This window comes from Cicer arietinum, chromosome 6 (genome assembly GCF_000331145.2).
Source record: "Cicer arietinum cultivar CDC Frontier isolate Library 1 chromosome 6, Cicar.CDCFrontier_v2.0, whole genome shotgun sequence".
Classification (NCBI taxonomy): Eukaryota; Viridiplantae; Streptophyta; class Magnoliopsida; order Fabales; family Fabaceae; genus Cicer; species Cicer arietinum.
The window spans coordinates 37620925-37638989 of record NC_021165.2 but is presented as its reverse complement, the minus strand read 5'-3'; the positions used below and the strand labels follow the sequence as shown (position 1 = coordinate 37638989).

The following is an 18065-nucleotide window of genomic DNA, read 5'->3' as shown; positions in this document are numbered from 1 at the left end:
GATTTCAGTAAAAATTGATTTCAGAAGTAGGGTTCGGACAATTGATTTCAGTAAAAATTAAAGGAAGATAACTTACCTTAAGAGATAGCGATCATCAAGGCGGAGCGAAGCAGGGATGCGGAGGGTTCGGACAAGAAGAAGGGAAGAAGGGCTTTGGGATGCGGAGGAGCGAGCGAAGCAGCTCGACGGAGAAGGACTTTGGGATGCTGATGAGCGAAGCAGCTCGAACGAGAAACCCAGCTCCCTAACCTAATGCGGCACCGGGTTCGGACAAGAAGAAGAGAAGAAGGGCTTATGGCTCATACAATTTCTGGGTATTGGTTTACCTTATCGAAAGAGAAAGTTGATACCTTTAAGAAATGGGGTTGGTCTGATCAAGATGAAGGCAGCCTCATTGTATGTTAACATCCATTTGATAAAATTAATTTAGTGATGACCTTTTGGGTCAATCAGTTGGGGACCTTCTTTTAAAAAAATTAAACAGAAATTTTTTATAAAAAATAGACATTACCTATGGATAAGCTGTAGGAAAAATAATACGAAAATTTTTGGCAAAATTTAAGTTAGGATTGTATTTTTTTTTTCATTACCCACGGATTTTTTAATTTTATCCACGGAATTACCGTGGTAATTAATTAAAAAAAAATTATTTTATACAACAATACACACGGTTTTTCCGTGGGTAACAATTAATTTACCCACGGATTACGATCCGTGGCTAATTTTCCGTAGGTATACAAATGTTTTCTTGTAGTGAATACAAAGTATCTTCTTTGTCACTGCACAAATTATCATATACATGTGCACGATTAAAGGACTCTTGTCCAACATCACGTATCATGTCCTCTAGTTGATCGTTCATATCTACATTAACTTCCTCTCTTTTTGAGGTATTTGACATGTTTAACGAATCACCATGCCATATCTATCTGATATAATTCAGATCAATCCCAGAACAAATAAGATGACTTTGTATTTCCTCAAAATGTAATAATTTAAACAAATAACACAAGGACAATAAAACCTTCCTTTACTTTCAGGAAGTTTTTTTAAAACAAATTGTAAAAACTCATCAACTCCCTTTTCATACTCTTCACTCAAACGATTAGCATTCATCCAACTGCGATCCATAACTTCTTCTGAAAAAATATACAATGGTAAAATGATCTCAATTACATAAAAAGTTAATTTGACAATGCTTTGAAACATCTACGTTTGAAGGATACACTGTTGGAGACATATCATGTGAGAGAGGACAATTTTTATGGGACAGAAGTAAATATTGGCCAGTGTATCTAACAGTGCATGGTAAAGATTTAAAACAAAAGAGTCATGTTATTTTTTTGGGTGCTCATGTATGATTGTGGGTCTGATTGTCTAAGAACTGATAAAGTTGTCTTAAAACCCAGAAGAAACTCCTTTTATAGTAGAAACCTACAACTTAGTGTTCACGTCAAAATAACCAATACACCAGAAGACAAATCTCCTTTCAGTATACAAATTTTTTCATAAACTTCATTCCGCTGCCAATGCTATAGATAACAGGAAGGTGCACATAAACTACATACTAACTTGGTGATGAAGGTTGTCAGTTTTGTCCACCAGAAGCTCTATCTTTTTCCCTCTGTCTAGAACCTACATTACATTATAAACATGTGACCAAATGGTTGTGTTAGTTATTAAAGTCATAAGACTTGTCATTCGAACCACATGAATTGAGAAGATTTAGCAAGCCAATGATTTGAATCAAGTAATGAATTGGAGATGACTTTGGGCCAGTCATACATGCATTAATCAATATACTATGTGTCACCAATACATATCACGCAACTGTTTTTCTTCTCTTTTTAACAATTCTTACAAAAAAAAATGAAATGCCAAATCAAATTAAATTTCTAAATTAAAATGAACTACGTACATCCACAGTCCGCAAGCACGTGCATTAGAGAAAATTCTTCGGGTAAATAAGTCATCCAAGAATCGGACTGATTGTCCCGATGGAATCTTTACTGATTTGTTGTGTCATATAATATTCTTGTGGGTAAATAAACCATCCAAAAATGGAAAGTTTACGTAAGGTATCAATACTTGCATCGCACGAGTGATACGAGGATAGAAACTTTGCATAAAAGATTATTATTATCTAAATCATATGAGCAATTAGATGTTAAAATATACTATCGATTGGAAATGTGAGTGCTAAAAATACACTGTTTTTTTTTTAAATAAATAAAAAATGTGGAGATTAACCAAATAAAATATTTATAAAAATCAAAATCAAAATTTGACAATTATGTAATAACTTAACATTTAATCCTAAAAATTTGTCATAGAATTCTACTTTTAATTTGTTTGGTAGCATTAAGACAAATACATACCATGAAATCAAGAACTTCAAATTATCTTTGACACAGTCCAAGCAAGAAACACACATAACAAGACAACAAGTCATCCTTGGCTACCAGACATGACTCTTCATCTACATACAAGGCCTTTCTCTTCTTCCTCTGCTAATTAACTTCATTTCAACCTCTATATTTTGATGCCAAACAGTGAATGCCAACTTCTCCTATTTATAGCATCCATCATATATCATATAAATCTTAAACTGCTAAATGTGAGGTTGCACTTGCATATACCACAACTTAATCTTGTAGTTACATACATTTTCTACATCTGACATATCACAGGTGAAAACTATCTTCATATATTTTGTAATAGGAAATATCTTCCTAATCTTTAAGGGTATTTTGTTGTTGTTTTGTTACCTCGATTCTATACCAAACAACCTGTAGTATGTTGCTTTAGACAAGGAATTGAACACAAATAATAACCTTGTTTTATGTTGTTTCTTTTGTTATATGTGTGTAAGCATAAGTAACGATGAACAAACGTGACTAACTCTAAAGGTATGTTTGAATTATAGGATGGAGTGAAGAGGACTGAAATGAAATATGCTAGTTATAATTTAAAAAATATGGATGTTATAGTATTCCATTCATTTCATTCTTTTCCATCATATACTACCAATCCTAAATCAACATAAGCATGTCTAGTTATTTTAGAAATATAGTCTGATGTTGTTATCCAACTCAATCTACTTAGTCCAACAATGACAAACCTACTTAAACAGTTTTGTAATTCAATTAGCATTGAGTTGTCTGAATACACAATTTTTTTTCTCCTTCAAACGTAGGTGGTGATAGAGAGCTGTATATTTCAAAGCATTGGTGCATATATTGGTGTTGTCTTTTGCAGTATGTTATAATAGACATGAGTGGTGAGTAATGACCCTTTGAGATATCTTAATTAATTAAGGATTTCAAACATAAGAGTGTGAACACATTAAGCAACAACCAACACAAATCACAAACTCAAATTGACAAATGTGTTTAAAAAATTATAGCATTAGACTCCTTATTAACAGAGACAATATTACAAACACATAGCATGCAGTTTTAAAGGATGGTTGAAAATTGAAGTAACTACTACTACTCAAATTTCTCCATCACTTTCATAGTTTTTTAGGCATAATCACTTCTCAAATTTCACCATCACTTATATAGAAATTTTTCCTTCAAATTTTTCCATCAATTAAAGATTAATAATAAGAATAATTAACAATGAAATAATTTTAGTTTGTTGAGTAACAAACAAGAATTATTAGAAAATTACCGGAGAAAATCAACAAACACTTCTCGATAATTGACACGGAAATGCTCTTTGATAGATGGAAGAGGAAAACAAAGAAAACTCGTGGTTGGTGCTGAAGTAGAAAAATGTTGCGCCAGACCAACTCGTCGCCGGCAATGAAGGCTGAAAGGTGCGAGGATACACGATTCACATTTTCACTGAAAGATGAAGTTTAAAGGTGGAAGGATGAAATGATGAAAACGTTTTGCGCGTGTTTAACTTGTGGCTGGGTTTGATGAAGGTACCTAGAAGGATGAAGTTTAATTTTTGGCTTCTTCTGCGCGTGTTTAATTATCTTACTGAAAAATGAAGTTTAAAAATGGAAAAATGGAAAAATGAAGTTTAAAGGTCGAAGAATGGAAAAATGGGTGATTAATTTGTGATTGGTCTGCAAAATAACAAAGTATGAAGGATAAAAATGGGTTTGGATTCGCGCGTGATTTCTAATTTTTTGGTTAACTTACGGATATTTTTTTTTTGTAAAAGACTTGTTAAATCGGTCTAACAAAACAGATCTATCAAAATTTGTAATAATAACAAATTTGTCACCGTCATTTTTTCTTATGTAATCTTTTTTTTTTTTTGTGCAGTTTTTTTTTTAAAATATGTATGTTAGATCAGTTCAATTAGAATCGATCTAATAAAATTTACTATAATAACAAATTTGTCACAGCTTTTTTATTTTTTTGTATAGTTTAAAATTGTGGAGCTTTAAAATTGTGTTGAGAAGCTTCGAACTAGTCTTTGGATTGCGTATGAATGATGTGATGATCGTTCTTGTTGTAGGGTAGTCGATAATGATTGTTGGTTTGCTTCTCAGTTATCTTATATTGTTGGAATGGTAAATCTATAAAATTTTGGAATGACCAATGAATTGGGACTGATCAGTGAAGTTAAAGGATGTATTCCCCTCTTTATTCTCTATTTCCTATAATAAATATGCCTTGATATCATAAATGTGGTTATTGGATGATTTGGTTTGGAAATAGCAGTTCATTTGGTTACAAGAACCAGAGCTCTTCACTTGTTATTTGGTGTATGTATTTTGGAGAGTAGGGAAGACTTTTTGTGTTGAGTCCCTGATAGATTAAATAGCTTTACCATTAAACCCCATTACTCGGTTCTCAGTAATAGCTTGCATACTCCGTGTGGGACCGACAATATAGACTGGTTGCCTTAAAGAAGTTATGGAAATATGGTGTCCCTTCAAAGGTCCAAGTCTTTGGATGGAAATTATTTCTAAATAGGTTTTCTACATGAGATTGTCTTTTAGCTAGATGGGTTGCTCAGATCAAAATAATGCAATTTGTGTTCCTTGACCTTGTAACTACGCCGCTTAGTCGAGTCAACTTGTTTATTTTCGTTGCCAATTTTTGTGTGGTGTTTTGTAGGCTATTATAAATTGGATTGCTGTATTGGAGATGCAGATGGTTATGAGAATTTCTTGTCCTTCAGTGAAATATTCAAAGTTAAATAGAAGGTTAGAGAATTGTGGCTTGCTGTGACTTGGAATATATGAGCCTTGAGGAACTCTATCATTTTTTAGTGAGGGTTATAAGGACTTACATGAAGTTGTGGTCTTTGTACATCGTAAGGTGAATAGAAATTCTAGTTTTGTTTTTACTAATTGACTAATTAAGTAACCTTTTGTTATGGATTTTGAGTATCATTAATACCATTTTGCTTATAATTTTTTTTTATATTTGTTGGTTTTTTTTTCAATATGTTATATATATTGATGTTAATTATTAGTTTCTAAGATTCAACTTGTAAAGTTTTAATATGTTATTTCATGTAGTATAAATATGTACTGTTCTATTAAATAATTATGTACTTTCGTGTCAATTAAAAATGGAATATATTCTCCGAAAGTGCTAACGTGCATGGGGTAAGAGCCAAGTTTGTTAAGGTTTTTGTTAAGCTTTTACCTACACTAATGATTGGCTGTATCAAATTTCGGGGAAGGATGATTGAGGTAGAGTAGGAAGTTTTTCATTTACGTACGATTCCAAAATTGTTGCATATACAACCATGCTTCATAGAGTTGTTCTTAGAAAAAATCATGTCCCAATGGTGGCACTACAACATTTTTGCTTTATAACAACATTGAAAAACTGTTGCCAGAACACGAAAAAATGTTGCCAAAGAGAAAAGGCAACATTTTTCACGCGTCTCATATGCGAGCGTTGCCTATTACTTTTGGCAACATTTTTCTCGCACTTTTGGGCACACTATTTATAAATGTTGCCTATGCTATGAGAATAGGGAACAATTATTCAACGCGCCTAAGGCAACATTTATCAATTGTTGTCATATCTAACAACAATTGATAAATGTTGCCTTAAAGCAACACAATGAGAACATTGATCAAATGTTGTTAGAGCTTAAAGGCAACACTTTTAAACTGTATTCATATATGTAAAATAAATTTTCATTTTTTTTTTTTATTATTTTAATTCAAATCAATTTAATGACATACACAAATTGAACCAAAGAAACATAATGCAAATTTGACACAAATTATTAACAAAGTTGTATTCAAATAAATGGTTGTAAACAAATTGTCTAACATAATTTAATAAAGTTTGATACTTAATACAAGTCTAGCAAAATATATAGTTTGTTGAAGTTTTGATGCTTCAATCAAGTACATGCCTAATAAAAAAAACATCATTCAAGAAATCATAATCTAAATCATCATCTAAATCATTCAAGAAACCATAATCTAAAATCATCATCTAAAGCATTCAAGTGTGTCTTCTTCATATTTATCATCTACACCGTCATCTTCAAACTTATCATCTATGTCGTCCTCTTCAAATTCATTGCCTTCATTGTCATCTTGAAATAATTCATCATCATTTTCATCATCTCCATTGATACCTTGGTGCATAATAAAATAAAAACAAAAATAAATGATGAAACAAAACTTGCTAACAGAAACAAAACATAAACAAAAAACTCACAAAACATAACCACATAAAATGCAAACAAAAACAGAACTAGGCAGAAACAAAACCGCAAGCAGAAACTATAATATGCAAAACGTAGCTCGACATAAGCATCACCACAAACAGCCAACATAGAACTGCACAAAATAGCGAAATGCACAAACAAAATTGCATGAAAAATAGAATCGCAGACAGAAACATCAACAGTTAAACAAAACTAAAACCAGAACTTAAGATCAATTTTCAAAATCACCAACAAAACTAAAACCAGAACTTATGTTTTCGTCCATCTCAACTACTGTTAATAATCAAGCATCATAGTGTTGTGATTGTGGTAAAGGCTCACTTTTGCAGATGGAAATAAATCTTTACTGTTGTTTACATGATGTCTACTCCTACTACAACAAATTAGATGCCACTAAAGATTAAGTTAATAACTATTTTTAGGTGCAAAGAAATCTTTATTGCTGCTTACATAATTAATCCAATAATGATTTGCAAGGCACGATTTCAGGGCTACATTACAAAAACCACATGAAAAGCAATCTTAAATTAAAGGAAAAAAGCAAGTCACAATTTTTGAAAAAAATCCCTTCTCTTACACAAAATAGGCACAATGTTTGGAAAAAATCAACATAATAGAAGAACACTAATTCAATTAAACAATACACCAAAAAAAAAATCAAAACCAAACTACAATGTTCAAAATAAGAATAAAAACAACCATTGAAACAACATAAATGAAGAATAAATTAGAGAAAAAACTTGGTAAGGATGAATAGAAATGAACCAGAACTAAACGATTGAGAAAGAAGGAACGATGTAAAGTCCAACATACCAAAAACGCTCTCTCAGAAGCAAATCAAGCCCTCTCTATCACCCCCAAGGATCCTTTCGTCCACATTCTTCGGGCCCGAGCCCTTTACATCGCGAGTTACCGCGCCGCTGCCATCAGATCCCTCAATTCCGCTCTCTCTCTTCCGGCGGCGAAGTTTCTGAATCCGACATTGTGCGCCGATGCATTGGTGTTTAGGGCTGAGATGAAACTTGCGGTGAATCGGCGGCGGAGAGTTGACTCCATGATTGAGGATCTTGTAGAAGCAATAAGAGTGAGTGGAGAGGGAACTGAGAGTAAATCGGAGGCCATGTGTTTGTTTGCGAAGTGTTACAAATGAAAAGGGATAATACAAGAATAGGGTTTTTGTTTTCCCATTTTAATAATAATAATAATAATAATAATAATAATAATAATAATAATAATAATAATAATAATAATAAACAAATTTCTTTTTACGGTTTACAAGAATGATAATAATTAGGTAAGAATAATTTTATTGTATTTATGTGTTAATAAATTTTTCTTTTAAATTTTAATAAAAAATTAATATTTAAATTATATTTGAAAGAATTCATCCTGCAAAAAACCACATCAATTTTAATTTTTTAAGCAATATTTTTAAAATGTAACCTTTTGTTTGAAGAAATGTAACAATTGAAAAATGTTCCTAAAAATACATAAGGGGACAGTTATCATATATTGCCAAAAAGCTACCATGGAAACATTTTAAAATTGTTCCCAAAAATATTTTAGGGAACGTTTATACAATGTTGCAAGAACAATTTTGGCAACAGACAAAAAATGTTGCCTTATCCACTTTTAAGCAACACTTTATACATGTTGTTTAAAAAAGTGTTGCTAGAGACCACAATTGTTGTAGTGATATAGGATTTTCTAAGATGTCAATCATAATTATGCATAAGACAAAAACAAACACAATAACAAAAATGAACATATTAAACACAACACAACAATAAAAAGGTAGTAAATAATTATTGTATGGCGGTGGACCAACCTACGTAACGATATGGGCAAATCCTACCCACGAATCGCAAACATACCATAGAGTTGGAATGTTAGTCAACACTAATTTAAGAGTTAATGAAGATTCACCAAAATATGGTGACTGGATTATTGTCTCCAGAGTCAAGAAGGCAAGCCATCTTAGTGTTAAAGTGGATAATTAATTTGATAAAGAAAGTTTAGCATGTGGCGAATCCTCCAATTATAAAGGAATTATAAGTAACAAATAATGTCCTTTGTGAAGGTAGTGCAAAACACACAAAAAAGAAAAAAGGGTTTGAAATGTGTTTAAAACTTTTTGCTAAAGTCAAAAATTAGTTGATAATTTTATTTTGAAAAAAATATATATATTTAAAAAGATTATTGAAATAAACATAAGAAGTTATCATGATTCACCACCTAATTAATGGCTACGTCCAGTCCCTTCAACTTGAAATATTTATCTACTAAATTAAATTAATTTATGTTTTCCACTAAAGTATATTTTGTCAAAATAAATATATTCTAATTTTCTAAAACTTCTAGTATAGTACAATAAATTTCTAACGAAACAATTTTAATCAAGCTTCTAATTTAGTGCTCGAGTCTAGTTTTTTTTTTTTTTTAGCTTTTAGCTTAAAACAATAAAACTCTTAGTATAGTCACATTATTTTTGAAAGTTAAATTGTGATAACTGTTTTCGAAAGAGAATAAATAGTTTAAGCTCAGATTTCAAGAAAAGCTTTTTAAAGAAAGGATTTGAAATTCAACGTTCAATTTTCTCAATCCAAAATCTTGCTCATATAGTTTCGCAGCTTAATAATTCAATGACTTCTTTGTAAGGTTGTCCGATTCTTGTTGCAAGGAAAGAGAGCATAGTTTAAAGTCTTCAATAATATTGTTGTAGGATGCAATCAAATTCTAACTGTTGTTCTTACGACACAAAGAATGACACGTATAACTTGAACAACTATGCACTGACGTGGATAGCTTTTATGGATTTCAAATCTGATCCGTTTTTGTTGTCATTTTCCAAGATCATTAAATTTCTTGTTGAAGATTAATGTTGGATTCCAACGATACACTCGAGACATAACAGTTACTATGTCTTGCTAATTTCCATGAGCACGACCGCATCTTTTAACAATTTGATTGGACTAAACTAAGAGGTTGAGAAAATTTGAATACAGTCAAATTAATTAGTAGGTGTTCAGCGGACCTACAATTTAATTGGTAAATTAGTGGATTAAATCATTCAGATTAAAGAGATTGGACGTAGCTACCGCATTGGTAGTGAAACATGATAAATTGACATATGTAGTTATGTGTATTGTTTTATCTGCGTTGTTTTTATTGTTCATTTTAATCTTAATAAAAATAAAATAAAACACAACTTAAATCCCCTTTCTTGTGTTTTTTGTTCTACAGATGACACCAGAGTTCAATCTCAAAGCTGAGCATTTAACCGTGTTTGAGTAAAAATCTATTTTATTATGGCTAACTTTTCCGATGAAGTTACAGGTGGAAATGTTAATAGGTCTCCTTTATTTGATGGAGAAATATTTGAATACTCGACGAACAAGCTTAGAAGTTTATACATCTCTCATGGTCCTGAACTTTGGAACATAGTTGGAGATGGCTATGAGGCTCCAAAAAACGCTTCCTGTGTTAAAATATCATAATGGATCTCAACGTTGATCAAAAGAAACAATACAAGGTGCATCATAAAACAATAACTTTTATGATACTTTTAAAGAGTTGAAAAATGCAGCAACATATAAACAACAAATAGTATAATTGATGCTCTAGTTCTCAACTATGAAGGAAGTAAGCAGGTACAAGAAGCTAAAAGAAATTTACTTGTCAGGAAATATTAACTTTTCCAGATGGAAGAAAATGAAGACATTGATAAAATGTTTTTTTATATCCAAACTCTAGTTTTTGGATTAAAAGTTCTCCAAAAGGGTTTAACTACCTCTGATCACGTCAAAAAGATTCTCAGAAGTCTTCCTAGCTAGTGAAGACTAAAGGTAACAACAATTCAAGAAGCTAAGAACCTAAACAAACTACCTCTAGAAGTACTGATGAGTTCACTTAGATCCCATGAGATTGAACTAGTTGGAGATGAGCTAAAGAAGATGTCAAAGTCATTCTCTCTCAAATCCAAAGGAAAGAGAGCAGACTTCAAGGCCTTGCAAGCAACAAAAGACTTAGAGGAAAGCGAATCAGATGATGAAACGTTATCCTTTATCTTAAAGAAAATCCAGCGTATGTGGAACAATAATAAAAAAATATATTTTCAAAAGCCATAACCTCTAACATCAAACAAATTGAGAGTTTTCTATTAGAAATACATGTGAGGGAAATTTCCAAAATATATTTGAAATTCTCTAATAGCTATATATATTAATGTAGCAAAATTAAATAACTTAATGTACCATTTGGTCAAGTGGTTGCAATGTTTGGATTTAATTCAAACAGATGCATCTTTTAAATTATCAAAAGTTACAATATTTTGCAAGAGTTGTTTTCTTTCACCAACTGGTATAATTGAAGAGTTGTTTTCTTTAACCAGTTGGTATGAGTATCTCTATAAATAGAGATACTTTAGAGGCAGAAAGAACACAAGATAAACAAGACAAAATTCATGTTACATGAGTCAAAATTATGTCAAAAATATTTATGAGTCATTTATTCTTTTTTCTAGTGCACGGAGTAAACAAATGAACTTTATTCTGTAAAATATCACTAATCGATAGGTTTGATGTGAATGCGCAATTCACTTCAAGGATTCCAAAGAATCCTTAAGGGGATTTGTCGGTTAACCCATTTGCATCCAATATATATAGATTGGTGGAGGAGAATCGAACCTAAAACTTAGTATGTTACACACGCTTTGGAATTTATTGTGCAACTTTCATCATCATAAAGTTCATCCTCTTCTTGTTCAAGATTTGCAACATACCCCTAACAAAAGATCCAACAAACAATACATTGACTACTTTAATAAAAAAAAAAATAACACATCGATTAGTAATATGGCACTGCACACTAAAGACGCACGTTAGGTTCTTTAAGCCATTCAATGGACAATCTTTCTTGACTTCTATTTGGTTATTAAAATATTATTTCTATTGATATTGGTAAGATCTTTTCTATAACTTTTATTATTTGTCATTAAGTAATAGTAATTTTAATGATATTGGTTTATATTTGATTTGATATCCTTTGTTAATTTAACTTAATACATGCAATATTGTGAATAACTAAATGCATTTATTTAACAATACATTAAATAGATTAGAAAGAAGAAGAAAAAAAACAATACATTGACTAGTAGTATGACACTAGGAAAATTATAAATTATAAATGCATCATTATATAGGGTAGAAGTAACACATTTGTATAAATTTTATATATAAGCTACATTTTGTTATTATTCTTATTACTATTTTCTATTGGGGTTTTGATTTCACTTCACAACGAAGTGAAGTAAATATTAAGATTTTAGTTTTGTAACTTCATGGGATATAGACATATAATTCAAATAATTGTAAAATATGGATAAAAATTCAAATAGAAATATATATAAAAAAAAAAAAAAACAACAATCGTTTTTTATTTATCTTTCAATTATTACATATAAAATGAGTATTTCTCAAACTCATAAGTATTATATGAAATTAACTAAAAAGACAGAAATTTAATGTGTTGTTGAACTAGAAGTAGGAGGACAACAATTCTTGTTAAATAAACATAACATGTACCAAGATGATACCATGTAATGGTAATCATCAGTAACTCTACCTGTTCCATACGCACCTCCCATTAGACTTATAACAATAACAATTAAAAATATCATAAATCTCAATGTCATTTTCAATAAATCTTCCATTATATATCAATTTATAATCAATGTGTATTGCAAAGTGTCTAAGTTCTAATAGTATATGTTGAAGAATGTTTGGGGTTATTGATACACACATATATGGGTGATTTCTTAAAATAGTCAGAATTGCACATATTAACCATCAGTTTTGTGCATATCTCAAATAATCTTTTTTATCATGTTAATTTTTTTTTATTAGAAAGATTACATTGTATTTTGACGGATTGTTTTCTTATGAATACATTGTAGTGGAATGATTACCAAATGGTGGTTTTTTATAAGAATGAATACATAGTACTTTGGTAAATCAATTTAATATGAATTTAAATATCATATATTTTTATCATAAATTCACAACAAAAAACCATGTTATTAAATTATACATTAAGAAGTTTGAATTATAGCAAATTGTAATAATAATAATAATAATAATAATAATAATAATAATAATAATAATAATAATAATAATAATATTAATAATAATAGTAATAATAATAATAATAATAATTGTAATAATAATAATGAATATTGCATTAATAATAAATTAAAATGCATAAATGCACGTATTAATAACATTACTCAATTGTCAATGAACAGTCATATTAGTTGTAAGAGTAAGACATTGTAATCTTAAAGTCAAATCCCCTCAATAATAATTATAAAATCGTCATTAATTTTACTTTAATTAGTTAAAAAAAATGAAATTTATACTTTAAGGTCGACCAGAGAGGCCTAAAAATCTTTTTATATGGCTTATTATATGAACTTTTTAACTAAATATATTTCTAAAAAAGATTCAATCTTTTCTATTAAAGAAAAGTCTTTCACGGTTTGACTATTCTAACTCCTACCTGTTTGGTTAATTACGAAGTAAAAAGAGATAATTAATTTTTTGATATGGCTAATTCATTTTCTTACAATGAAATGTTTAGGCGAGTTCGGTTCTAGAGACTCACAAGAGTTAGGAAATGTAACACTTCAAATTTTATAATAAAATATTTAATTAATTAAAATACTGTTTTATTGAGTTAATTTGATATTAAAAGTGTTTTAGTATATGTGTTAATGAATAGTATGATTAATTTTTATCCAGTATTAGAGATACTAAATATAGGCGTTTGACTTTGAATGCATCAGTGATCAATCAAATGGGGTGTACATGCACACTCGTTGTGAATCAAGTAAGAACTTTTCATAGGATGAGAGATATTTTAGGTTACAATTTGTGTGTACATTTATGACCTAATAGGTCTCACTTATATAACGACTGCTTCCAGGGTTTCTAGAAGATTCTCATTGTGGTCATTAGAGAGGGGGTTCGTGATCTTCAGACCTCCCTCTAATGTTGGATGTGTGTCCTTGCAATAAGAGGAAGGCAAACACCATCCGCTAGTTGTGAGCATAATATGACTGCCATCAAGTGGCTTAGAATGAGTGTATAGGTGAGCTAATGTTTTTGTCATCACTGGATTACCTCTATGTCCATCTAGTAGTCATAACTGAAAGTTTAGGTGAGTTATGATAGACTGCGACTTCGGATTTCATCTTCATAGGTGGCTTGTCCTAGTTTCGAAAAGGTTCTATGATGTCAACTTATCGGGTCAGGTAGCTTCGATTTTGTGTTGGACCTGATGTATATTAGTGTGAGTCTGACCAAGAACAATTACTCCCAAGTCAATCAAGTGATTGGGGTCAATGGTTGGCTTGAATACGAATTTATTTTACTACACCTGGAGTAAAAACTTTACCCTTCCGAATACATCAGTAGTTACTTTTGATTTGTGATTAATTTCTCATTGAACTGACCTATTTAAGGAAGTCTTGGGCCCAAATTAGAATTTCAATCTCAAATTTATATGTTACCTTTTCAGACTCATTAGTGAATATTAATTTTTAATGTTTTAAAATACAGATTTTTATTTACAATATTAATTGAGTATTTATTTTATTTTTTCAAAAATAGTTGTTGAAGAGAGGGAAAGTTATTATTAACCGGACACAATCACTTAACTATCCCTTAACAAACTAAACATCTCAACCAATCAATGGAAGATTCAACTCACAAATAGGATACACCCTTTGTTCATAACAAAAAGTTACAAAGTAATATAAGAATAAAAAGTTTAAGAAACTTGCTCTCAATATTTTCTTTCACAAGCATAGCCTCGATGGATGCAACTACAAGCTTCCCTTATGCTAAATCAGCTTTTTTCCCTGGGAGTCATTCAGTAAGCTTCTCAAGGCATATCATTTTTTCGTAAGGATATCATTTATACAAACGGTTTACATTTTGTCACGGTAAATTGTAGTGAGATCGTGAGATTGTTTTTTTATTTTATAATAATACATTGTATTTTGGTAAATTAGTTAATATGAATTTAAATGCTATATACTTTTATCACAACAAAAAATCATGTTAAATTGTATTCAATAAATTGAAAAATCTGGTACAATTTTTGAAAATTTTATTTGAAGTTTTTTAGAACTACTGCAAAATTCATTTCAACTTTTCCGAATCATATATAATATAATTTTTTTTTTTGATATTTCTATAAGTTATCGAAAAACTTCAACCTACAAGATTTTTAAAAGTTTTTTAAATTTTTTATTACTTTGTTATTTATTTAATTTATTTATTTTAACTCATTTTTTTTAAAAAGATGTGTACCAGAAAAAAATTTCACTAATTTTTTGGTACATGAATTTTTAATATTTCACTAATTTTTCAGTACATGAGTTTTTAATTCTTTTTTTTTTTACACAATTTTTTTAATATTTTTAATCTTTACCGAAATTTTTTAAAAAAAGTGTCTGATATACACTTTTTTAACCTTTTATATCAAAAAACTTTTTTAAACACTTTTTTAATCTTTTATATAAAAATTTTCAATAGACACCTTTTTAACATTCTATACTAGAAAACGTTTTTAAAGTTTTCTAGTTAATCTTCTATACTAAAAATCTAATAAAAAGTTTTCCGATAATTTTCAGAAATTTTTTAATTACCAAAAAACTTAAATCATTTAATAGTTGATAAAATAATAAAAATTAAAAATATATTTAATATTTTTTTTAAATTGTGGGAATATAGGTACAAACATAACGGTATAAGGTAAAATCATCGGTACTTATTACACCACATCTCTGCTTCAAAGACGCCTCCCGGGAGTTGACCCTTACGGTCTGTTTTAGTTCTACACCTACACATATGCTATTCGCATCCTTACATCTGCAATTATAACAATGCTCATCTTCTTCAAAAAATAATAAATTAATAAATGATATAATAAGTTAGTATATTTTTATATTTGTAATATAGTAATATATATTATAAAATTAATTAAATAATAAAATTGAAAAAGTAATTAAAAATGACATTCATTTGAGACAATAATATTTTTCATCAAGAATAATTTTTATTTTTGTTAAATACAATTTTCTAAAAATTAATCCCTCTTGGGTATCAACTTTAATACGCGTACTCTTATCCTCCGGGTACTTAAGTGCTCTATCATAAATTCACAACAAAAAACCATGTTATTAAATTAAATAATATGAAGTTTGAGTTATTCCAAATTGAAATAATAATAATAATAATAATAATAATAATAATAATAATAATAATAATAATAATAATATTAATAATAATAGTAATAATAATAATAATAATAATTGTAATAATAATAATGAATATTGCATTAATAATAAATTAAAATGCATAAATGCACGTATTAATAACATTACTCAATTGTCAATGAACAGTCATATTAGTTGTAAGAGTAAGACATTGTAATCTTAAAGTCAAATCCCCTCAATAATAATTATAAAATCGTCATTAATTTTACTTTAATTAGTTAAAAAAAATGAAATTTATACTTTAAGGTCGACCAGAGAGGCCTAAAAATCTTTTTATATGGCTTATTATATGAACTTTTTAACTAAATATATTTCTAAAAAAGATTCAATCTTTTCTATTAAAGAAAAGTCTTTCACGGTTTGACTATTCTAACTCCTACCTGTTTGGTTAATTACGAAGTAAAAAGAGATAATTAATTTTTTGATATGGCTAATTCATTTTCTTACAATGAAATGTTTAGGCGAGTTCGGTTCTAGAGACTCACAAGAGTTAGGAAATGTAACACTTCAAATTTTATAATAAAATATTTAATTAATTAAAATACTGTTTTATTGAGTTAATTTGATATTAAAAGTGTTTTAGTATATGTGTTAATGAATAGTATGATTAATTTTTATCCAGTATTAGAGATACTAAATATAGGCGTTTGACTTTGAATGCATCAGTGATCAATCAAATGGGGTGTACATGCACACTCGTTGTGAATCAAGTAAGAACTTTTCATAGGATGAGAGATATTTTAGGTTACAATTTGTGTGTACATTTATGACCTAATAGGTCTCACTTATATAACGACTGCTTCCAGGGTTTCTAGAAGATTCTCATTGTGGTCATTAGAGAGGGGGTTCGTGATCTTCAGACCTCCCTCTAATGTTGGATGTGTGTCCTTGCAATAAGAGGAAGGCAAACACCATCCGCTAGTTGTGAGCATAATATGACTGCCATCAAGTGGCTTAGAATGAGTGTATAGGTGAGCTAATGTTTTTGTCATCACTGGATTACCTCTATGTCCATCTAGTAGTCATAACTGAAAGTTTAGGTGAGTTATGATAGACTGCGACTTCGGATTTCATCTTCATAGGTGGCTTGTCCTAGTTTCGAAAAGGTTCTATGATGTCAACTTATCGGGTCAGGTAGCTTCGATTTTGTGTTGGACCTGATGTATATTAGTGTGAGTCTGACCAAGAACAATTACTCCCAAGTCAATCAAGTGATTGGGGTCAATGGTTGGCTTGAATACGAATTTATTTTACTACACCTGGAGTAAAAACTTTACCCTTCCGAATACATCAGTAGTTACTTTTGATTTGTGATTAATTTCTCATTGAACTGACCTATTTAAGGAAGTCTTGGGCCCAAATTAGAATTTCAATCTCAAATTTATATGTTACCTTTTCAGACTCATTAGTGAATATTAATTTTTAATGTTTTAAAATACAGATTTTTATTTACAATATTAATTGAGTATTTATTTTATTTTTTCAAAAATAGTTGTTGAAGAGAGGGAAAGTTATTATTAACCGGACACAATCACTTAACTATCCCTTAACAAACTAAACATCTCAACCAATCAATGGAAGATTCAACTCACAAATAGGATACACCCTTTGTTCATAACAAAAAGTTACAAAGTAATATAAGAATAAAAAGTTTAAGAAACTTGCTCTCAATATTTTCTTTCACAAGCATAGCCTCGATGGATGCAACTACAAGCTTCCCTTATGCTAAATCAGCTTTTTTCCCTGGGAGTCATTCAGTAAGCTTCTCAAGGCATATCATTTTTTCGTAAGGATATCATTTATACAAACGGTTTACATTTTGTCACGGTAAATTGTAGTGAGATCGTGAGATTGTTTTTTTATTTTATAATAATACATTGTATTTTGGTAAATTAGTTAATATGAATTTAAATGCTATATACTTTTATCACAACAAAAAATCATGTTAAATTGTATTCAATAAATTGAAAAATCTGGTACAATTTTTGAAAATTTTATTTGAAGTTTTTTAGAACTACTGCAAAATTCATTTCAACTTTTCCGAATCATATATAAT

The 18065-nt window shown here is 29.6% G+C and overlaps 2 long non-coding RNA genes across 2 annotated transcripts; both read right to left on the bottom strand.

Moving 5' to 3' along the window:
• Positions 1-902: 902 nt before the first annotated feature.
• LOC105852362 (uncharacterized) lies at positions 903-4717 on the bottom strand. The gene is made up of 2 exons (XR_001144209.3): positions 3676-4717; positions 903-1635 (listed from the first exon to the last, which is right to left on the bottom strand). It is a non-coding gene; the product is annotated as an uncharacterized lncRNA (long non-coding RNA).
• Positions 4718-6243: 1526 nt separating this feature from the next.
• LOC105852371 (uncharacterized) lies at positions 6244-7826 on the bottom strand. The gene is made up of 2 exons (XR_001144210.3): positions 7483-7826; positions 6244-6576 (listed from the first exon to the last, which is right to left on the bottom strand). It is a non-coding gene; the product is annotated as an uncharacterized lncRNA (long non-coding RNA).
• Positions 7827-18065: the final 10239 nt, after the last annotated feature.